We start from the raw sequence: 20,700 nt of genomic DNA on the forward strand, positions 1-20,700 counted from the left end.
GTCGTGGGTATAGTATGTCAGTCTGTAAGCGGCTCCGTCAGCCGATATGTCGGTCTGTGTTATGTATTGAATTTTGTATGACTATAGATTTGTTCGCTTGGAAGCTTCGAGAAAGAACATTTCTGAAAGAAAGAAAAAAAAAATTACTATGTATTTTATCTGATTTGATTTAAAAGTTTGACGTAACTTTATGTGCAACAAGAGTCTGAGGGTTCGCTCGGCCCTAAGTAAGGGTCGGTGCCCATCACACCCTAGTAAGGTCGGGGTGTGACAGGTACAAAAGTGGCATGAGATTCCTCGTGCATAAAATAAAAGATAGGCACAGATTGGAGAAATGAAAGGAATACTAGAGGAAGCACTCAATACGAACGTAATTAATTGAGTATGAGTATAGGATAAAAGGGAAATATATAGTTACGAACTAAAGGTGTAGTGTGACGAGAAGGTGATAAGACAAGACCGCTACTAAGACGAATTTGATAGGATTTTGAGTAAATTAGAAGTTAGCTTTGGGTATACAACAAGAATGAAAGAACGTGAGGCATAAAGGAGTACTACGTGTATATGACTTCCCTCGGAAATGGGGAAATCCTTAAAGGACAAGGATTACGGATTTGCAAAACAACTGATGTATTGTGAATTTATTAGAAGAAACAGACGATACCCGTTGGGATAAAAATAGTGTTATGAGGAAGCTTGAGACACTTATCATTAGAATATAAGTGCTACTGAATGGAGAATTTGAAACGACGATAAGCACTACCTAATTACTGATTGGGATGGATGGGATGTCGCCTCGTATAAATTGCTACATTAATTACATTACTCGAGTACCAATCGTCAGATACGATTTTGTACTTTATATCGAGAGTTCTCATCGCCTCGTGATGGTGTTAGAATTTCATACATGGGTAATCTAAGTTGTAAATGCAATAAAGGAAGATATGGATGTGGTGCAGTATACCAAATGTATTGGAAAAGAATCATATGAATCTGAAAATTTGAAATGGGGACATAGAGTGGAATAGAAATAGATAATGGTGTGAGTACACCCAAAAGGGGGGAAGCGGACGAGAGAAATGCAAGTGTAAGATGAAATCAACTGGTACTGCAACACGTTTGACGTGAACACTTAGACTTCAAGTGAGGTCCCATGCTAAAACAAGTTAGTGAGATTTGAAGGCCAGCAATAAGCGGATAGAAGCCAGGATGGTATTGGAGACAGTGCTGAGAATTAGTGATAAAGATCTTGGATAATATAACGTTAGAAGGTGGATACTTATAAAAATGAAAAATACGACAATAGAATGGTAAGGAATAACTTGAGAGATGTTATGAAGGATAGCAATGTTATACTGGATTAGAGGTTAAGATATTGGCAACAGAGTTATTGGCTAATGACATTGTGACACATAAGTAGCAGAGGAGAAAAGATAGGAAATCTCTCCTATAGAAGGATAAGAGAAAATCAAATGGTGAATAGAGGAAGGGAAAGGAGTATGGCGAAATAGACAGCAAGTGAGTGAGTACAATAAGATATGTAGAGCAGAATAAGCCAGGAGAAGGAAAGGCTATATCTAAGATAGGATGCACTTTGTACAAATTGTACAGGAATAGTTATTCAACCTATGAATAGTTGTATACTAAGAACGAGACCAAGTAAGTACTTGATAAAGAAAGTAAGATTTCAGTAACAACAATGCGATTGCAATATTTTGGGTACACCAAAGAAAGGTGTATGATGGGTTGAGGCGAAACTACGGAGATATAATTATTACTGAGGGCAAAAGCCATAGTTGAGCCTTGATATCAATTGAAAAATATAGGAGAAGAATATAGGATATGCATAAAGAATAGCGAGGCAACGCTAAGGTATTTTCCGGGCTGATTTGAGCACCTACACGTACATGTGTAAAGATTGCAATAGGATGTCTGGTAAAAGAGCTAAGAGTGAATTTGAGTGAAGAGGTAATGGAAGGGTTTGAGTCGAAAATAGAGAAACGACACGAGATAATAGGCCTAAAGTATGGCCAGTTAGAGTGAAGAAAATTACGAAATGATCTAATCGAGACAATCAGCCCAAGTGGGTTACTGGTTACTGGGTGACAGTAAAATTATAATATGAGGGGACCCTAGCGCTATTTGATAACCAACCCTAAAGATCGGAATCAAGAAATAATAGCAAATGATACTTAAGGACCTTTAAAAAAAGAAAGTCAGAGAGTGACATATGATGCTGAGGATTTCAGAATACGGACAGTCACAGCGGAGTAAAGTCTAATGAATCAATGGAGGACGTCTGCGCACTACAAGATCTTGTTTAAAGATAGGGAGGTAAAGTGAAGTGAACGATACAACATCTTAAGGGAATAACAATAGAAAAAGAAAGAGTCGAATCAGGACTACATGCACTATGAGTACAAGTCCGAATCAATCAATGATAGTACAACTGAACAGGATGCAAATAAGAGAGATAGTAACACTTCGGCAGAACAACTCGAAATGCAGTTGATAACCAACTATGAAAAAAAGATAAGAGTAAAAACAAAAGCATGGAATTATTTCGAGAAGCAGCAGAAAGAGGGGATATTATCGGAATGACTAAACAAAGACCTGGAATATGTTATAACGAGTTATGGCAAATTGACCAATGGAAGAGATATATGAAGGGCGTAACTGAATCAGAGGACACTTGAGAAAGTATTGAGAATTCAGGACCAGTTTAACATTCGAGGGTGAATGTTCTAAAGGAGGGAAGGATGTTATACCCCGTATATTTATACGTCGAACTATTCGCAAGCAAATCGACTCGAGTTAAAGGCGGGATCATTTTCGGACACGAAATAGAAATCTTTAAATTTTCAATTTTTATTAAAATATAAATTGTTTATAAATTTTATTTAGTATAAAAATATTATTGGAGATTAGGAATTAATTACTTGTGAATAGATAATTATGTAGGAATTAGTAATCAACTAGAATAATTAAACTAATTAGATTTAATTACCCGTGTGGGTCCCACCCGATTAAAAAAAAGAAAAGAAAAAGGGACATGGTGACACATAAGGAGGCACGTGTAGGCACAAGGGGAAGGCATATATGATTGCAATATGACTCTTAAGTCATCTATCGTAACAATTCATCAGAAAGAATCAAGAACAAAGAAAACAAAGTTGACCAAAAAAAACGAAAAGGGGAGATCAACCATGGCTGCTCACGGCCAGCCATGGTGGTGAGGAAAACATTTGATTTTTGAATATTTTGGATCAATTTCAAGTGCAATATCAATCCGAGGAAGTGATAGCAACATTTGATTTTAAGTTGGAGAAGAAGAAATTGCAAAATCGAAACAATTGAGCGTACAAATTCCTCCGAGGAAATTGTGGTAATATTTTCTTGTTTTATGGTGTAATTGTGTTAATAGTAGTGTAATGGATTTATTAAAATTGGATTGGACAAAACTGGAAGAAGAAAATTTCATAAAATCGTTGTTATGCGAAATTGTGGGTTAAAATGGATTAAGAAAAGTTGTTGGGTTGTTAGAATTGTTATGGGCTGAATTGGGAGAATTTATTATATATATTGTTGTTGTTGGTATTTCTGTGTTGACAGGAGGACAATTAGAAATTCGGGTTAGGCGAATATATAGGGGAAATGCTGCCCGATTTTCATGAAGTCCCTAACTAACAAAAACCCTAAACGAGAATATATCTATAAACTAAAATGTAGGTCCTATAAAAGAATGGGCTATAGAATTGCGCACTGGAAAATGTAGTTACAAACGATAACGTTACTTTTATAAAAATAGGCTAGAAGAGTGACGAGGCGAAAAGGATACACAAATAGTCGCTGACAGGTATGTAAAGTTGTCCCTCCTTTCTTTTGGCATGTCCTAGACGTAAGTGATGAATGACATGAGCTTTGGGGTAATTCCATTCATAAGTTCCGAATATGATTCATGATTCTTATTCACTTCTTGATGTTAGAGCTTTTAAAGTAGTTGAGCTACCGCCCTCCAGCTTTCTATATGTTGGATAGTATAATCGTATGTGTAAGTTTCTATTCCTAAAGGCTCTAAAATGACTAATGTCCTTAACTTTCATAAGCTGTCTCGTATTGATTTGATACCTGTCTATGATCCCTGAGACTTTATTTGATATAGTTCATAATGATATTCAAAGAGCACTGAATATGACTATCATCCTTAACTCGAGCGTTGATTAGTCTACTTATCTATTGAATCTCAAAAGATGATTTATATGCATATGGTTACTCACTACTCTGCTCGTGCATACTGTTGTTACATCTTTCACCGAGTCCCGGGCCGGGTATGTTATCGTGCACAGTGTCACTGCATTATTCACCGAGTCCCTTACTAAAGGGCCGAGTACGGTATATGATGATATGATTATGACACCGAGTCCCACGATGGGCCGGGTACGGCATACGTGTACACGACTTTATCCACCGAGTCCCTTACTAGAGGGCCGGGTACGGTATATATATATGATGATATGATGGCATATGATGACTTTATTCACCGAGTCCCTCACTAGAGGGTCGGGTACGGTATACATATGTATATGATGATATGATGATATGATTAGGGCACCGAGTCCCATATTGGGCCGGGTACGATATATGATAATGATATGTATGATTTGGTTTCGTAAGGCACAGGTACAGTGATTTCTTGATTTTCATACTTGTCTCCTGGAATCTCTATTTCAGTTATGATTCTTTTTACTGTATTTCATGCTTTATATACTCAGTACATATTCCGTACTGACCCCCTTTCCTCGGGGGGCTGCGTTTCATGCCCGCAGGTACATATAGCCGGTTGGTGACCCCTCAGCATAGGACTCCTACTCAGCTGTTTTGGGAGAGCTCCGTTGTTTTGGAGCCCAGATTTTTGGTACAGAACCTTTTGTTGTATATATGTGTTTTGTCCAGAGGTACGGCGGGGCCCTGTCCCGTCATATGCTACTGTTGTTACTCTTAGAGGTCTGTAGACATGTGTGTGGGTTATATGTATATATGTTTTCCAGCTGTGTTAGTAAGATTTATGTTTTGGGACGTTCCCACTCATAGTGGCAGCCTCGTCGGCTTGGGTATATATATATATATATGTTTTGGGATGTTGTGTGTAGTGGCAGCCTTGCCGGCTTGCGTATATATGTAGTTGGGACGTTCCCACATGCTATGACAGCCTTGTCGGCTTATATACTGTGTTATCTGTTGATAGCAGTGACTTCTCAGGAGACAGGTTGCCTGATATATATATATATATATATTTGTGCAACAGTTCTGAGACTATGTGTTGGTCCTATGGGTTCCATATGATGTTTGATTGCGGATTGATCACATAGCTAGCAGGGGTGTATACGAGTGCCCAGTTCGGGCACTAGTCACGGCCTACGGGGTTGGGTCGTGACATTGTCGTTGTGCCTGAGCGGCAACCAATTGTGTCAATAACTGGATAGCCTCGGTCATTTGTTGACCCGAAGCAACCGGTGGGGGAATTGGAGCTGGGGCTCCTCCTTGTTCTTCCACATCAGGCGGGGTAGATGAAGTATTAGACAAGGCCTCATTATGTGATTCGCCTTCTTCTATATTCATCGGAGGCTCTCTTTCTACCCGCCTCTTTGTCGTAGCCTTGACCTTCTTGGCGGCTGTAGCCTTTCCCTTTGGCGGCATTCTGAAATCATAACACACTATTAGGGAGGATAAAACCTTATACATGGCTCTATCGCATGATCTCATGAAAAGAAAGATGGTCATTTTTCCTAAATGCCCTGTAGCCTCTTGTTTATTGATGTGGCGCGCAACACACCATAAACAAGACTCTACTAGACACGGCTCGTAGGCACTTCCTAGGACAGAACTGCTCTGATACCACTTTTGTCACGACCCAACTAGGGGCCGCGACGGGTACTCGGGGCTAACCACCGGGCACCGCTCGTTGTACTACTCTTTTATCGATTTTTATACTCAAATCATAAGAAAGTCATGTTTCATTCGTAAACATAAATAGTTTCATATACATAAGACCTTTAGGCTATCAAAAATAATGTATATACAATTATACCATAGTGACTTTATTCGACCACATAACCCACATTGAGCATCTACGAGCCTCTAAGGAAGTACAAAACGCATAGACGGGACAGGACCCCGTCGAGCCCAATATATACAAATGTACACAAAAGGATAATCAAGCACCTCCGGAACAAAGGAGTGCTTTCAATCGGCTAACAACTCCTACGACTCTAGCTCAAGCTCTCCTCCCTGTCTACCCGTGGGCATTAACACAACGTCCAAAGAAAACAGACGTCAGTACGAACATTGTACTGAGTATGTAAGGCAAGAATGAAATAAATATAATAGGAGGATCATGAGCCATGAAAGAAGGATATAACCTGCAAAAGTGTCACAAGCAATTACATTTCGTACATATATTACATTTTACATAATCATGGTACGTAAGTCATCACATCACATATCTCGTCACATCACATGTCTCTTCACATAACATATCTCATCACATCACATAACATATCTCATCGTTATCCCGCGTCCGGGTAACCTTCATATGCCGCCCACTTGTGGTGATCATGCCCGGTCCTCTAGGCTCGGTGTAAACATCGCAGCCTGCTTTAGCGGTGACATGCCCGACCATCTAGGCACGGTGGAACCATATGCAGCCCGCCTTAGCGGTGACATGCCCGACCATCTAGGCACGGTGGAAGCTCATCATCACAAAATCAATCATAATACATCACTATTACACATATCATAACATAGCATCATCTTATAATTTCTTGGTATCTTATACATTGTTAAGCATCTTAAAGACATATCATATATTAGCATTAAGAGCATACATTAAGCTTTAAGGGCAACCACACTATGTCGGGGTGACGTAAGGTCGTGAACCCCCGATTATATTATGAACGTTTATGAGTATCGTGCTTTGCCTTGAAGGAAATATAGCATAAGGCTAGTGTTAACAAAGATAACATCATTAGCCTTATAGGAACATCATGCCACAATTTCTTGAATCGCTATACTGTAGCTCATTATCATCACCATCATATTCATATGTAATTCAATATATATATTGAAGGTCTTGTAGGCTTCATTTTGTAGAAGGATTATATAAGACGTGAAAGATTCATGCCTTTTGAAAGAAAAGATAAGCCTCACATACCTTTGACGTTTAGCTAAGCTATCGCTTGCGTGTTCTCCTTTAATGCACACGTTCTACCTTCAAGAGAATTTATAGCATCATTAGCTAAGCAATTGTAAGAACGAGCTTTCTAAAGCTAGGGAAAATTTGACAACACTTCCTTTGTTTATACTACTTTTCCCATATTCTATATCAACTCCCAACACTCATAACAACAATCATAATATAGCAATCAACAATCATCATTCATATACAATGACCATAATCCACCATTTCTCTTCATTTCTCCACATTCATGGTTTTAGGTTACTATCGCGTTTTCTCGTATATAATACGTATTTCATGGTCTACATGTCATTTATGACGTGTGCATACTCACAACTCCCCAACATTTATGATTTAATCCAACTACCATCCAAACATGACACTATTCACCCATTAATGACCCATTTCCTATGCCTTGCTACTATTCAAGTATCTCAACCTTTCAATACCTTAAACAACATGGTTTAGTCATGAAACTTACCTTAGATGATGATTGAACAAGCCTTGAGTGGAGTTTCTTTGAGGAAGATGAACGTTACTTGGGTTTCATACACTTTGATTCATGGATTATGTATTGTTGATCTTGGTTCCCCTTTGATTTCTCTTATAGTTAAAGAGTAGCGAGGGTTCTAGATGTTTCTTGAAGTGTAGAGTGAAAGTAGCATGGAAATGAAATGAAAGAGGCCTCTTATACTTAAATTAGAAATCTAGCCGACCATCTTTATACGGACCAACATACGGTCCGTACTATTTATACGGACCGTATGTCTGGCCGTATATTTGGTCCAGTAGCTGGTGACCTCCTTGGCCAATTATACGGTCCAACATATGGCTGGTACAATTTATACGGTCCGTAGGTTGGGCCGTATAATGCCCAGTGGTTCTGTTCTCTTTCTCGTTGTCTCGTTTGATCTCCGATCCTTATGGAACCTTCTTGGCACTTGTTTAACATCTCAATACCAATATAAGGGATGTTATTACTTGTCTCCAAGACATCATTGTGCCATCATAGGCTCGTTGCTCAAAATTCTTATCCGATACACCATATATGGTTCACTTTCCTTGGCAACTTTCTTTCCTTGCATTACATGCCTTTGGAATCTCGTCGAGGGTCATCAAATACTATTTATTACTCATCAAAACATCGCGTACGCTATGTCCTTTGTTAGCCTATTCACTGTACATATAGAAGGGATTTCCAAGGTATAACAACTAGCCACTCCCTTACCCTTCTGGGTGGCTGTAGCTTTCTTGCGGGGCATCACTGAAATCAGAACAAACTTTTAGGAAGCGAACTCTTAACACACGGCTCTATCGCACGATCTAACAGAGAAAGAATGGCAATTTCATAAATGTCTTGTAGCCTCTTGTTTATAAGTGTGATGCACGACACACCCATAAATAAGACTCTACTAGACACGGTCTGTAGACAACCGTAGAACGGAACTGCTCTGATACCACTTCTGTCACGACCCAAGCCGATAAGCCGCGATGAGTGCTTGATCTCTAGTTACCAAACACCCTTATACTCATATCTGGATAACATTGCACACTATGGGCCCACAAGTAACTCAACCTGGACTCAGCTGACTCATGAAAGGATAACATCAAAGACCATGCATAGGTATATCTATATACATACATACTGGTGATAACAATGCAAGCCAACTAGGCTGCCACAGAATAGGAGCCGACAAGGCTACGTCACATGTCATCTACACATAACTGTCTACAGACCTCTAATGGAATAAAAGATATACAAAGGACGGGACGGGGCCCCGTCATACCTATGTACATGTCTATATCTCAAAAGTACCATACTAAAATAAACTGCTGCTCCGGATCAAGTGGAGCACATTAACCACCGCTGGAGGGATGTCCTACTGAGCTGGACAGCCTGTCTGTCTACCTTTTCCTGCGGGCATGAACACAGCCCCCGGTCAACAGGAAAGTCAGTACGGACTATGTACCGAGTATATAAGGCATAAGAAGAACATATACATAAGAATCATGGAGGGAATATGAAACTCATAAACAAACTAACTGTCTGAATGCATCTGCATGACTGAAGATACTGTGTAATATGCATACTCTTCTTTAAAAATCATATAATAGTGCCGAGGAACGTACAGCCCGATCCATATCTCGACTAATCCTGCGTCCTGGCATCCGACGTCCGGGACGATAATCATTTCACACCGCCCACTAGTGGTGCTACCCGGCCATATAGGCACGGTGTAATCATACCTCATCATCTATAAGCCACCCACCATAGCGGTGCTGCCCAGCCATATAGGCACGGTGTGAGAAAAATAGTTGTACGCATAAATATGTATATAATGCATGAAACCTGATAAAGGACATACTCTAGATAACAGAGATCTCTAAGAGTCATGAATATGAATATAAGGAATCAAGGATACGATGAATCCTGTACCATCTAAGAGTAGAATCTTTGGACTTGCTCGCTTACTCTTTCGTTCAGACAATAAGGATCATGACAAAAAGAATAAAAGGGATAGACTTAACATACCTTGAAGCGTATCTACTCGTCCAATGTCTACTTCTTGAACTCGTAAGTCTACAACCAAGATAACATAGGCCAAAATTAGACCCTTTATAACACTTCCATCCAATTCAAGTGAAAAGGAAACTTAATAAGGTCCGGACAACATCCCCTTCATAACTCAATAATCCCTCGATTCCAATTTAACTTAAATATCAACAATAATACTAACAACAACCATATCAATACTTACATATCAAAATAAAATCAATTCTACTCCAAATCACCCCTCCAACATAGCCCTCAAGTCCAACTCTACTTTTCTTCAACTTACAACTTTCATAACTATAATTCCCTTTTCTTAAAACCACCAAAATTCTTGTTAATAACTCAAACACAAGGAAAAGAATCATGTACATACCTCTAAGAAACTAGGATACCAAGAATCAAGCTCTAACTCCAATTCCCAAGCTCATAAACATCAAAGAAACCCTAGGAACAACCTTCTCTTCACAAGATCGGGTTTACGGGGCTCAGATCTTGCTAAATCTTCAGTATGATGATGGAAATTATTAAGAAGAGTATTCTAGGCCCTTCTTTGATTTGCGATTGAAAATAGTGAAAGTAAAACGTGAGGGTCAACTGTATATATAGATGGAACTAGAAAGCTCTAGAGGTGCGGATTGACGTGCGGGTCGACGGCCCGTCGACATGTCGACGGTTTGACGTGCGGGTCGACGGCCCGTCGACATGTCGACGGTCCGCCGACTTGCGCCATCAATCAACCATCACAGAACCAGAGACGGTGGCATATCGACGGTTCGTCAAAGGGACTGGTTTTTCTAGTTCCTTGAGTCCATTCCGCTGCGACGTTTCCATTTGTTTAGCTTTAATCCTATCGTATTGCGAAGAACATATATTCATACTCTGGTACCAGCGAGGTAAAGCACTTAATGCCTCAAAAACTTGGGTGTGAATCTCCATAATAAGGGTGTAAACAACTCATTAGCCAAGGAACGCTTGCGAAAAATATGAGAGGCGTAACAGCAGGTGCCCTCACGACTTAGTGAAATTGGGTCGTGACAAGACCTCTACCCCGCTACTAGCTCTTCGAGAAAAGGACAAAAATGGTCCCTTAACTATGATAGTAGGTTCAAAATAGTCCCTTAACTATGCACTTAACGGTTTTAGTCCTTTAAGTTTGTTACAAGTTAACAAAAATGGTCCCTTAACTATCAAAGTAGGTTCAAAATAGTCCCTTAACTATGCACTTAATGGTTTTGGTCCTTTAAGTTTTCCATAAGTTGACAAAATGGTCCCTTAACTATGAGGGTTGGTTAAAAATAGTCCCTTAAGTATGCACTTAACGGTTTTGTTCCTTAAGTTCACCAAAAGTTAACAGTTTTAGTCTCCGACAAACTATTCATCGAACTCTGTTTGTTAGATTTGACTAGAACTGTAAAAAAAAAAAGGAAAAAATTAGCGAGAACTCACATCTAGAGGTACACATTATTAAAGAAATGGTCAAATACCACGGGACAAAATTGACAGACGTCAGTCGGTTATAGGAAAAAACCTACAGACTTGATAATGTCAGAAAATGGTATCTCGAAACACAAAGACCGGCGGACTCTATCAATTAAAACTGAGGGAATCCATCGACTAAATAAAATACACTAGACTTTAGAAATAAATTAGAAATAGCAGAAACTAAAAAAGTTGTCACTACCAAAAATAAGAGAAAAAAACGATGGACGGAAACCGATGGATAAAATTGAGGGACACTATTTTTTTTTACGAAAACCAACGGAAGTCCATCAGTTATTTTTGAGGAAAAATGCACGGAAACTATTTAAAAAAAAAGAATCACTACACTGGAAGTATTTAGTTTTCTCTAGTTTTTAGTAAAAACGAATCTAGTGTATTTTACTTAGCCAATGGACTCCCTCGATTTTAATCGACAGAATCTGTCGGTCTTTGTGCTCCGAGACACTATTTTTTGACATTATCAAGTCTGTAGGTTTTTCCTCCGTTTTTTCCTATAACCGACTAACGTCCGTCGGTTTTGTCCCGAGTTATGTGACCGATCTAGAGTTCTCACTATTTTCCCCCTTTTTTTCATAGTTCTCATCAAATCTAATAAATAGAGTTCGATGAATATTTTGTCGAGACTAAAACTGTCAACTTATGGCAAACTTAAAGGACCAAAACCGTTAAGTGCATATTAAGGGACTATTTTGAACCTACTCTCATAGTTAAGGGACCGTTTTTGTTAACTTGTAACAAACTTAAAGGACTAAAACTGTTAAGTGCATAGTTAAGGGACTATTTTGAACCTACTGTCATAGTTAAGGGACCATTTTTGTTCTTTTCTCCTAGCTCTTCGGTAGAGAAAGAAGAATTTATTTTGAAAATAGGGAGAATCGGTCGAGGCCCGACTACTCAATTTTTATCACTTTATGTACCTCGTAATGTTTTCAAAAACGGAAATGGCTTGACGTCGATCCAAGCCAAGACCACAGTTTGTACTTTTATTAATCTAAATCAACGAAAGCCTCAGTTTAATAAAGAAAATTTTCATTTATTTATTATGCATGCATGTTTCATACTAACATACTTTGCCTTGAATTTTCAATAATAAAAATGATAAAACAACCCTAAATGTCATGACATGTTGTGAAACAAATGAGTAGGGCAGCATAGAGGAAGAAGAGTACGAGGAATATGATGAGACCACAATGTTACCCGAGGATCTTGTGGAAAATGTAGAGCAGTTAGAGAGTGAGCAAAAACCAAACATGGACGAAACAAAAGTCATAAATCTAGGTAACGAAGAGAATGTCAAAGAAACAAGGATAAGTGCACATCTAGAGGCACTTTTAAGAGAAGAACTGATTAACCTACTGAAGGAGTACGTGGATATCTTCGGATGGTCATACGCTAACATGCCAGGGCTAAGTACGAGCGTAGTATCCCACAGGTTACCTATCAATGCGGGTTTCACTCCTGTGAAACAGAAAACCCAGAAATTCAAGCCAGACCTCAATATCCGCATCAAGGACGAGGTAGAAAAGAAAATCAAGTCCGGGGTAGTAGAAGTAACCTTGTACCAAACCTATTTGGCCAACATAGTGTCGGTACCCAAAAAGGATGGACAAATAAGAATCTGTGTAGATTACCGATATCTCAACAAGGCCAATTTTCCACTACCAAACATCCACATACTCATAGATAACTGTGCCAAACACACAAGCAACAGTCATTTTTAGATTGTTTTGCCGGCTATCATCAAATCCTAATGGATATAGAGGATACGGAAAAAATAGTCTTCATCACTCCATAGGGAATGTACCAGTACAGAGTGATGCCCTTCAGCCTCAAAAATGCCGACGCAACCTACATGACAGCCGTGACTACCATTTTTCACGACATGATTCATAGAGAGATTGAAGTATACATGGATGATGTCATTATCAAATCAAGGGAAATTTCGGAATATACTGCTCATATGAGGAAATTCTTCGATAGGCTCCGAAAGTTCAACTTGAAGTTAAACCCGGCTAAATGTGCATTTGGGATACTGACTGGAAAATTACTGGGGTTCATAGTCAGTCGAAGGGGCATAGAGCTAGACCCAACAAAGATCAAAGCAATCTAAGAATTACCTCCTCCCAAAACCAAGAAAGAAATCATGAGTTTCCTGGGAAGGTTAAATTACATTGGACGATTCATAGCTCAATCCACCATCATTGTGGAGCCCATACTCAAGCTTTTGAAGAAAGATGCTCCCACAAAAGGGACATCGGAGTGTCAAGAGGAATTTGATTTCAAGAGATACCTATCCAATCTGCAAGTCTATGTACCACCAAGGCCGGGAGCCCACTATTGCTATATTTATCGATTGCTGAAAATACTTTTGGTTGCGTGTTAGGACAACATAATGAAAAAGGGCAAAAGGTATGTGCCATTTACTACTACCAGAGCAAAAAGTTCACTGCCTGTGAGGCAAGATATACGCTGGGGGAGAAAACCTGATGTGCTTTAACTTGGGTGGCCCAGAAATTGAGACATTATTTGTCTTCCTATACCACTCAACTCATTTCTATGATGGATCCATTAAGGTATATCTTCCGTCAACCTATGCCCATAGCGTTGTTGGCCAAATGGTAGATGCTGTTGAGCGAATTCGACATTGTATACATAGCCCAAAAGACCGTCAAAGGACAAGCCTTGGCTGACCTTCTAACTGAAAGCCCAGTGGATGAAGAGCTCGAACCCCTCCGCAATCATTTTCCAAACAAAAGGGTATTAGCCATAGAAGAGGTAGCGGTGGAACCATACACAGGCTGGAAATTGTTCTTTGATGTAGCAGTCAATTACAAGGGTTCTGGAATAGGAGTAGTTTTAATATTAGAAAATGAGCAACATTACCCAATGGCAGGGAAGCTCAAATTCCATTATACCAACAACATGGCTGAATACGATGCCTGCATTATAGGTCTCAGAATGGCATTGGATATGAACATCAATGAATTGCTGGTCATTGGAGATTTCGACCTACTAATTCATCAAGTACAAGGTGAATGGGCTACCAAAAACGAAAAGATCTTGCCATACGTGTGTTACACCTTGGAAAATTTCCCGTTAACGTACAGTGAATAGGATAGCAAAGGGCGCAACGTATACGATGTTATGATAAGAAATAAAAAAATATTTGATGATCCTAATCGAGATTGAAAGACATTTGACGTAAGGGAAGAAGGTTGTCAAGGAAAGTAAGGGATATGTTGTGTGGCGGGTAAGAATTATGGGCGACGATTTAATGATGGCATAATGATGTCTTAGAGAAGAGTGATAATGTCTCTTATATTGGTATTGAGGTGTTAAACAAGTGTCAAGAAGGTTCCATAAGGATTGGAGATCAAACGAGTCAACGAGAAAGAGTTCGGATGAACTGGGCGTTATACGGCCCAACATACTGGCCGTATGTCTGGCCGTATAATTAGCTCAGAATATCATACCTCTCTGGACCAAACATACGGCCAAACATACAGCCCGTATAAAATGTACGGACCGTATGTTGGTCCGCATATCTCGGTCGGGACAGATTTTAAGTGTTAAATATAACGACCCTCTCTCATTATTTCATTTCATTTTTCCACTCACCACACTTCAAGAAACCTCTAGAACTCTCTCCATTATTAATCCACAAGAAACCAAATGAAATCCATGATCAACTACATCAAAACGACAAAATCAAGTGCAAAAAACCTATCAAAGTTCATCTAAGTCAAGAAATCTCAAAGGAAGTGAGCTAGGGTGTTACATCCGGCATTTTTGCATATTCGAAAAAACAAATTCGAGATAACTTGACTTGTAATGAATGAGGCTATATTTAGACCTTACTTAGTATGAACGTGCCGGCTATGATAACAATGGTGCGGAAATACCGAGGAAGGCTAGGGACAAAATTGGAATTTCGGAAATTTATTTTGGGAATTACAAAACAAGATTTGTAGCCAATTGGGCTCAAAAAAAATATATAAGAAAATGAGGCCCAAAAGAGAGAGGGGTGGCCGGCCATGCAATGGCCCAAGCCCATGGATTTAAATTAATTTTCCATGTGCCAAATATGATAAAGAGGGCTATATATTTCATCTTTATCCTTAGAATTTTCAAGAACCTTGAAGAGAAAGAAAGACCACTCCAATTTCGGCCATGGAGAGAAAAAATTGGAGCCTCCAAATTTGATCCAAAAAAATTATTTTCTTCTAGTATTCCACTAAATTGAAGGCCCTCTTCAACATGGTATGATTGATGGAAGGAGAGAACTACTCTTTGGAACAAAATTCTAACCCTAGTTAAGTGAAGAAGTTGTGAAGAAAGGTAAGATTTCATTCCCTTTTATATGTTGTGAAGGTTTTGTTTATGTTATGGTGTGTAGAAATGGATAGAATTCATGAAAATATGGAAGTTTGCATGGTAGGTATGTATGTGTGCATGAGCCGTGTAGGTGCAAAGTTGTATTGATAATATGAGTTGAATTTTATGTTGTAATATAGTTGTGGCTACGGTGAAATCTATATTGGAAGTGAAAGTTGAAGGAATTTGGTTGAAATAAGTTGTATGTCGTTATGGGGAATTTATGTGATTTTTATATGATTTTTGTATAATTGTGAAAATAAGAATTTAAATGTGGACTTTGGTAGTTGTTGATGAAATTGGAAGATGGAGACATACTATGAATATGAATGTTAAAGATTAGAAGTTTTGGAGGCATTATGGCTTTGGCGGAAAGTTTGTACATTTTGTATATTTTGTGAATATTTTGTAGAAATGGTATGAAATGTTTCTAAATGGTATTGCAATGATTTTGATTAGTAAGGAATATGAAAACATTGAGTTTGGTTTGGAAATGGGAAGTCGGAATGGAAGTTACTACATTATGTTGGAAAAAAAAAGGGGACTAGTTGTGTTATGTTGTGTTTTATAGTGGTTGTTGTTACTGTTGATGTTGTGTTGGGTTGTTGTTGATTGTTTTGAGCCGAGTTAAATTCTCGGGGCGTTGTATTTACAGGGGAGGTGCTGCCGAATTTCGGTAGACAAGTACTAATTCAAGATTGAATGCCAAATCCCTGTAGTCAACATTTGGCAAAGATGACCAATTGCAGATTTTTGACAAAACGGGAATTGAATTTGGCGAGCGTACAAGGCAAGAAAGGTATGTAAAGTTGTACCCCTCCTTCTTTTGGCATGTCCTAGGTATGTTAGGTTTGGATTTGAAGCCTCGGGGGTTACTCTACTCGTAGAAATCCGAGTTGGATTTTAGGTACTATTCATTCAATGGCATTGAAGCATAATTGCTACACTTTGTTGGAAACTATTCAAACATCTATAAATTGCGCAAATGTGAGAGAATCGCTTTGAAACTTTTGTGGATGACCTGTTAAGACCAAACAATTATAGTCTGACGTATGTCACCTCGACTTGACCCAAGGTGGGCCCACCACCCCGAGACCTATTTGTATTGTTTTATTTGCCCTACTTCCGTATGATAATTAAGAGAAACCTTGGCTATTGCTCCGAGTTTGCTATAAGTATTTAGTAACTCAGTTATAAGTATTCTGACTCGACTATTTTGATATAAACATCCCGATACGAACGATCCAATTCGAATATTTTGATATAAGCATTCTGATGTAAATATTCAGATATAAGTATTTTGATATAAGTACCCGATATATATATAAATAATTCGATATGAATATTCTGATATAAGTATTCTGAGTTAGGTATACTGGTACGAGTGTCTGGTATAAGTGTTCTGATACGGGTATTCCGATATAAGTATTCCGATATAAGTATTCGGCTATGAATATCTGGATATGAGTTTTCTGGTCCGAGTATTCTGATATGAGTATTCTCTGTAAGCCTTAACATTCATTATGTACGATCTCGGATCGCATAAAAGTCCGAAGAGGTTTCTGTATTCCAAATGTTCAAAACTTCCTGCTACTAACTAGGAAGAGCCCGAAACTCGTTTCTGAGTCTTCGAATGTCGGCAAGTGTGCCTATTCATTGAGTCTGAATTTATGTGCATATGTTTTCTCATGACTCTGCTCGTGCAAGACTTAATGTCTCTTTCACTGCGTCCCGGGCCAGGTTCTGTTATCGTGCCCTTCTTCTGCTTCATGCATGACTTAATGCCTCTTTCACTGCGTCCCGGGCCAGGTTCTTTTACCGTGCGTTTCCTCTGCATTGTTCACCGCGCCCCTCAGTGGGAGAGCCGGGTTCTGTTATCTGTATATGATGATATGGGGATGGCGGCCAGGATGGCATATGATTCTGTTCACCGCGTCTCTTCCCAGAGGGCCGGGCTCTGTTACCGCATCCCTTATCACAGGGCCGGGATCTGTTACCGGCTATCTGCATATGTATACTTTGACATATGATTTTGACATATGATGATTCTGTTACCGCGTCCCTTATTACAGGGCCGGGATCTGTCATCTGTGAAAAAATTACATGTTTTTGATATGTATAATTTTGTCCGGAAAATAAGCATTCTGGTATTCTGTACGCTCTGTATTCCGTCCGATACATGACATCATCTGAGCATTCTGTACGTTCTGCATTCCGTCCGATATATGACATCGTCTGAGCATTCTGTACGTTCTGTATTTCGTCCGATACATGACATCATCTGAGCATTCTGTACGTTTTGCATTTCGTCTGATATATGACATCGTCTGAGTATTCTGTACGTTCTGTACCTCGTCTGGAGTGTGACATCACCTCTGTACGTTCCGTACTCCGTTCTGTATTCTGTATCTTCAACACCTCTTCGGACATGCGATCTGTAATTGTAGAATAAGTATTTTGGTACTTTGGTTAATACCCTTGCTTTCTGTATATGCTTATGACTCTGCATGCATGACTCTGTCTGTTGCATTTCTGAAAGTCTAATTCGGATATGAATTCGGTCTATCATACTCTATACCTCTGATTCAGATTACGACTCTGTCTGTCATACCCTGTACTCACTATATATATTTATATTTTATTTTTCTAATTCGGATTCGGGTTTGATTCTGTCCGCTATATCTCTATACTTATGGTTCAGTTTATGATTATATTTGTTACATTTCCGCTTTACATACTCAGTACATATTCCGTACTGACCCCCTTTCTTCGGGGGCTGCGTTTCATGCCGCGCAGGTACTCCTAGCTGAGTTGAAGACAGTATAGAAGATATTCCAGTGCAGATGGCAAGCTCCTTTTGTTTCCGGAGTGCCGCCGAGTTAGAGTTTGTATGTTATGCTTCTGGACTTATGTTAGAGACTTTGCAGACAGCATCGTGGGTATTGTTTGTCAGTCTGTCAGCGGCTCCGTCAGCCGATATGCCAGTCTGTGTTATGTATTGAATTTTGTATGACTGTAGATTTGTTCTGCTCGGAAGCTACGAGAAAGAATATCTCTGGAAAAAAATTTTTACTACGTACTTTATCTTGTTTGATTTAAAAAGTTTGACGTGACTTTTATGTGCAGCAAGACTCCGAGGGTTCGCTCGACCCTAAGTAAGGGTCGGGTGCCCATCACACCCTAGCGGAATTAGGGTGTGACATAGGGTTTTTGTGCAAGAAGAGAATTCCCACTCAAGGCTTATTCATCCATTATCTAAGGTGAGTGTTATACTAATTCTTTGTTGTTTATGGTGATGAAAGTCAAAATCTCATGGATTGTACAAAGATATAGAAAGTGGGTCATAAATGTGGGAATAGTGACATTGTTGGGCCAAGGTTTGGATTGAATTATGAATATTGGTATGTTGAGGTTGTATGTATGTTGTGAATGACATTTAGACCATGGAATATGTTATATCCCGTATTTTTGAACGTCAATTTATTTGTAAGCTGAGGTGGGACCCACACATCAAGATTTTTTTTGGAACAGGTGACAAGCTATATGAATCACATATGTAAAGTTAAACATAACTCATGAAGGACCCTTGGGCCAAATCAAAGTGGAAGCCCTCCAAACGAATATTTTTAAGAAAACGTTTCCGGGTGACCTGACTTGGAGGGGCAAAAACGGTATTATAGATTTGGAATTTGGAAACATACCAAGAGATAGAAGTTATAGATAATTGAATTAGCTTTCCAACCATAGGTCGTGGGTTCCCAGGTGATGTCGGTACAAGGAGATATGAACGTTTTAAGGTCGAAAGGTCAGTGGGCTAGGCCCAACTCGGGACCAACCGAGTTGGCCCAAAAAAATAAAATGAAAATTTAGGCCCAATGTTTAAGGGGTGGCCGGCCAAGTGAGGCCCAACCCATGGCTTTAATGAATATTTCCATGTGCTAATTAATTATAAATGGTCATTGTCACGACCCAGCCCCGTGGGCAGCGACTGGTGTCCTTCTGGGACACCCCAAACGAACTCACACCCAGACCATCGTAATCAGACTCGTCCGAACTCAACGTACGTTATTCAAACTCATCATCGTAATCAGACATCTACCGAACACTTATCCTAAGCAGTCGCCCATACAGATCAGACAAATCACAAATCAGGAAGTAGGCGGAATGTACATCGCCAAATTTCACACACACACATCAGAAGGGTGGTGGAATGCACATCGCCCCCAAATACATACACATACATACAAACTTAGAGGCCGACTTGGCCATAGTAGCGTACGGGCCGCTTAAGATCGCAAAACAGACTCACATGCAAACACACCGGACCCACGACCCACAAATCTGACTACAGGCCTCTAGACAAAACAGAACATAAGAACATAGGACGGGACAGGGCCCCGCCGTACCCACTCATCCAAATATACAGAATACAGACACAACAAAAGATATGTACCAAAAGTAGGCTCCGGATTAAGGGGAGCTTTCCAACACAGCAGAATGAGTAGCCTAAACTGGAGGACCACCCAAACGAGCTTCTGTACCTGCGGGCATGAAACACAGCCCCCGAAGAAACGGGGGTCAGTACGGGAGAAGTACTGAGTATGTAAAGCAGAAGGTACAGAAATCACAAACATAGCTGGAGTCAGAAAGAACAAACACACCAACATCGCAAACAAAGCAAACCTGTGCGGGAGGCGAACGTACAAATGCAAATCAAATCATGTATAGGGTTTAGGAACGTGGTCACCCCCCGACGCTGGTGCCACAACACATCATAACTCCAGAAGTTTTCAAATCTCCGTACAGTCTCCAGACACATCATATCACACACACATCATATCATCAGAACATATCAAATGCCATATCACATCATAACTCCATAAACGGTAACCGGCCCTATGGCGAGGCCTCGGAAACCGTAACACATCATAACTCCCGAATATATTATAGCGCGCACGATCACAAAGTCGGCCCGGGTACCGACGAACGAAGTCATAGCAGACAACACGAACAGAGTAGTGCCGAAACCATATGCATA

This window comes from Lycium barbarum, chromosome 3 (genome assembly GCF_019175385.1).
Source record: "Lycium barbarum isolate Lr01 chromosome 3, ASM1917538v2, whole genome shotgun sequence".
In the NCBI taxonomy this organism is placed as follows: Eukaryota; Viridiplantae; Streptophyta; class Magnoliopsida; order Solanales; family Solanaceae; genus Lycium; species Lycium barbarum.